Genomic DNA, 5371 nt, shown 5'->3' on the forward strand with positions numbered 1-5371 from the left:
AATCAGGATCTTTCCATAAATGTTTCTGTATTAATAGGTGAACATGTGCAAAAATTAGAACCAGTCACCTATCTTCATTTCACAGAACTGTCTTAAAATGAAAACCAAACATAAAATATTAAGTGGTTTAGCAACATTTTACATTTCAGTTACATTATTACAATTATTAGGTATCCTGAGGCTTGCAGCCATCTACAGAGGACCAGACTATATCAGGTCTTGTCTGTTCTCCTTTGTAATCATTCTTACCACAGTAATTTTATACCAAAGAGTAAAACAACAAATCAAGTATATTTTTCTCTAACCTTTGACATTTGAGTTAATGAGTGGCATTAAAAATATCCATTTCTACAAATACACAAGCTACATGCATATTATGTGATTTAATGGGATAAGATTTCTCTTTTATTATAAAATATTTCAGTTCCTTTCAAAAACTGCTCAAACAATAATAGGCAATTTGCTGCAGAGAACTTTCTAAAATACAGTAGCCTACCATGGCATTCATTGATCATTTGAACTCCTTTGAAGGGTGACAGTAAATTTTCATTTTCTATAACCAAGTAAAATTGCTCTGAAATTTGCCAAAAGAAGACTTTCATCTACATAATTATAGAAATATATGTTTTATCCAGAGGTAGTGTAAAGAAAATCACTTAAGTTTGGGCACAAAGTCCTTTCACTTTTGGGATATACATACATCACTTTTTATAAAAGAACGTCATGAATCTGTATTAACTAGCAATAAAGTTCAAATAAATTAGAGAAATACCAATCAATAAAGTTCAAATAAATTAGAGAATTCTCACAGAAAAATAAAATCTAAGTTTTGCTGAGATGACTCTTCCTTCGTATCTTCAAAGTAAAAATACAAACCGAAACATTTTTTTCTCATTTTTTTTGTAAAGACCCTTGTCAAGGTGTCTCCTGATAAATGTAGACATTAATAAAATAGAGGCAAGTATGATTGCATTTAGCAAATTCCCCCATAGGTCCAGATTCTAGTGGTACTAAGTACGTCCTACTCTGTCACCTCTATTTTTGTCATGGTGAGGTTGGACAGAACATTTTCTAATTGCTTCTTCTATCTACATGTTTGTATTTTTTGTCTCTCAGGTTGTTGGGATATGTTGAAGCTAACTTTGGTGGCTAGAAGGAAGCTAGGAAGAAGTTCATTTCTTTTAGATTTCCTAGCTTAATAGAAATAAATCTATTCCCTTATAAGGTAGTCTGAATATCTTTGGTGTCTGGTGTAATATATTCTTCACTTTTGATTCTGTTAAGTTGGGTTCTCTCCCTCTCTGTGTCTCTCTCTATATATCTGTCTCTGTATTTCTGTCTCTCTGTCTCTCTGTCTCTCTGTCTCTCTCCCTCCATCACAAATCTTAATTGCTTGCTTTCTTCTTTCCTCTTCTTTCTTTCTTTCTCTCTTTCAGTATTCTTTCTTTCTTTTTCTCTTTCATTCTTTTTTATTTCTTTTCTACTTTCTTTCTATCAGTTATTTGGGCTCAGATTTTGTTGATGCTTAATATAACAAAGAATGATGGTTAAAGGCTTTAATTATTTTACTCTTTCAATTTTGTTAATTTCTGCTTTGAATTTTGGTTTTTGGTTTTATTATATTATTATTATTATTATTATTATTATTATTATTATTTTGCTGGCTACTAAATTTGGGTTTGAGTTGTACTTGTTATTCAAAATTCCTGAATTAAAATTTGAAGCCATTTATTTGTGCTCTTACTGCTTTTTAAATCTAGATATTTAGAGCTTTATATTTTTCTGCTAGGATTGATATTAATATGTCCCAGAAGAATTGTACTTAAAGTTAATTCTACCAGGATATTTAATTTTGATTTTTTTTTGTGCTTTTATTTATACTCATTCATTATTTAGTGTTATGTCCTTTAGTTTTCATGAAATTGTTTAATTATTAGAGGTTTGTTTGTCGTTGTTGTAAAGTTCTATTTTATTGTGGTCAGATAAGATACCTGGAGATATTTCAGATTTATTTGCTTTTTTGTTTTTATTTGAATTCGAAAGGTTTCCAAAGCTCATGCCTGGCCTGGTGCCTAGAGTTTCTTCCTCTAGCATGTTCTCTCTCATGAACACATGCTTTCTCTCTCCTCTCTCTCTCCTCTCTCTCTCTCTCTCTCTCTCTCTCTCTCTCTCTCTCTCTCTCTCTCTCTCTCTCTCTCTCTTCCTGTATAACAAAATGTAAGGCACTCAGATTCTGCTACAGCCTCATATCTGTCTTCCTTCCACTATGTGGAAGAGATTGTGGAGTAACTTTCTGAAACTGAACAAGCTCCCGGTTAAATGCATTTAAGTATATACGTGTGTTTGTGTGTGCATGCATACGTGTGTGTGTGTTGTCTTGGTTATGGTGTTCCTTCACAGCAATAGAACAGTAAGTTCCATAGGCAGGATTCTACCCCAAGACAAAGAAGACAAAGGGCTACAGGTGATTCCTGACTGCTGGGGAGAGGGAGAGGGGAGAAGGAGAGGGGAGAGGGGTTTTACCCAGGAAGGATCTCACGATTTGTTTATCTGATACTATGTGGTTATCTCTGAAGATATATACATATAAGCAGTTCTCAGCCTGTTTTGTTTATATATTTATAGACACATATGCATATGAGTGTGGAACAGTGATAACTAAGGAATAACAGGCTGTGGATATCAGAGGATGCTGGAGAGCAATACAATGGTTTGAAGCAAAGAGGAGGAGAGGGAAAGTAGTGTAACTATACAATAATTTGAAAAATTAAAAAAATAAAATTTAATATATAAAAGAAAAATATTTCCAAGTGAGTTACTTTAATATTTCATTGCCGATTTTAGTTTAAGTACATGTTTTTCAGCTACAAGGCATAGCCTATATGTTTCTAGATTCAAACTGTTGAATTAAAAATCCCATTTTACCTTGTTTGGTTTTTGTTTTTCTTTGTTTGTTTGTTTTTCCTTTTTGTTTTTTCGAGACAGAGTTTCTCTGTATATCCTGGAACTCACTCTGTAGACCAGGCTAGCCTTGAACTCAGAAATCCACCTGCCTCTGCCTCCCAAGTGCTGGGATTAAGGGCATATGCCACCACCGCCCGGCCACATTTTACCTTATTATTTCTTATAAAGCAACATATATTCATTTATGACACACACACAAAAAAACCACAAAATAAACATTTGTAAGATAATACAACATGCTGTCTATTTTCCCGGAAAGCTCGGGTCCTAAGATCTTTACAGACTGTTCTGTGTAGAATTTTTCCAAACTTGCTCTCTCTGTGGCATTTTTTTCTTTGTCATCTGTTGTCCTTAATTCATTCCTATTATCTGATGTTGTTTGGAAATATATACACTATTCTAAGCTTCGAGTCCAGCTTGGAACAGTATATATATCCTACTAATGAGATAATAGGAAACTGCCAAAAGAGGACCCAAGGGCTTATTTTACAAGAGATATACATAGGAACAACAGGAAAGTAGATGCCAGTCTTAAATGTAAACTCATTACAGGTAACAAGGGAACAATTTTAAGAATGGAACAATAGATAAAGTATTTAAAGAAAAACTTTATAATCAAATCTATTCAACCTTTCTAAGTAAAGTAATTTTAATTAATCTTATTGTTGTTAACTCATAAAGTTAGGGAATAACCATTAAAATGATGAAGATAATTTTATGAAGTGAACACTTATCTTTTTTCTTCTAGTATACTTCAGAGAATATTAATTTAAATTCAGGAAAATATTATAGGATGTCTTTAGTTTCTTCATGTTTTTCAAAAGATGTAAATTATATTCATATGTTATTTGCATAGTCACTGTTTACATTTCATTAAAGCATTGTGCTTTAAAAACAGAAAATATTCATACACAGTCAACAAATATAGAAATATATTTTAATACATGTTAGGATATCTCAAATTTTTTAGGTGTTGAGTGCCATGCCTTCAGAAGCAATCACTGTGAATTTCTATTAAAGAGTATAATGAGCTATCAGAAGAAATCCAGAAAGAATTGCAAAAAGCTAGAGGGGTTCAGAAACTAACTTCTGAGTATATAGGGAATGATGAAATTAGAGATTGCAAGAATAAACCTAATTTTCAATCACAACTGCAGAATAAAAATGGCATAGTTTTCTTGCGACCAGATATAGTGATTTTTTTATTGGATATTTTTTATTTACATTTCAAATGTTATCCCTTTCCTGGTTCCCCACCTCTGGACACCCCTAATCACATCCCCCTGCTTCTATGAGGCTGATCCTATTATAACAGGGGAATAAAATATACTTTTACACCTATGTATACTGTATGTGTCTGTATTGTGTATGACAAGATATGAATCTATTAAGCTTAAACACCTTACTATATGATGGATATAAATACTAGCCAATAAACCTATTTTGAAAATTATGGAAAACTTAAAGAATACAACACATAAACTCATTAGTTTGTTCACAAGAATTCTGCAGAAATGTGATTAGAGCAATATAATTATCCATAGATATAAAATGTAAAAATGAAGATATTTATGCACCACAGATATTAGAGAAAAATTTTAAAAATTAAAAATGATGGGACTTCCTTAATGTTCCCAGTTATATGTGCGATTAAATGAATTAATGTAATGAAGTTTTTTCCTGAAATCTTTTTAACTGTTTAAAGTACTTTACCATGTTTCATTCACTTTTATAGTTGAGTTTTTAGCATAATAACTACATTATGAAAGGTACACGAGTGCTGTAATAAAAATATAAAAAATATGTCTGTATAGTTGATTGAATTATTGCTAAAAAGATTTATTCTTACATGTATGACCTTATGCTAGTTGCACAAAGTAAGTGCCAAGAATACATATTTCTCTCTCCCTCACACTCAAATACACACACACACATACAAACACACACACACACACACAAATATGCCTATTGGTTTTTTATATAACTTTACTTTCAAAGGTAACATGATGAAATTTTCAAAGTGGTTTTTGTTTTGGGAATTCTCCTTTCTAATTTCTGCACCCCTCATAACTCTGCTGTATCCTGGCCCCTAATTTTTGCTCATTCACTTCTCATATGTTCTTTTGCCCTAGATCCACTCTTGCTATTTTCCTCATACTCCAATTTTAATTTCTAATTATGCCTTCTAGATATTTAGACTTTAAAAACATTCACATGTCTTCACATCATATGTAATCATGAAAACATTAGATATTCTTAAAACAGGCTTCAAAGTGTCAGAAGAAACAGTGTAACTGATATTCCTCTTTTCCTTTTCTTTTTTTATTTTAAAATTTAATAGAAAGAAGTCAAATTATCACTATTTGCTGATGATATGATAGTATACTTAAGTGACCCCAAAAATTCC

Source organism: Mastomys coucha, unplaced genomic scaffold (assembly GCF_008632895.1).
Source record: "Mastomys coucha isolate ucsf_1 unplaced genomic scaffold, UCSF_Mcou_1 pScaffold14, whole genome shotgun sequence".
Taxonomy (NCBI): domain Eukaryota; kingdom Metazoa; phylum Chordata; class Mammalia; order Rodentia; family Muridae; genus Mastomys; species Mastomys coucha.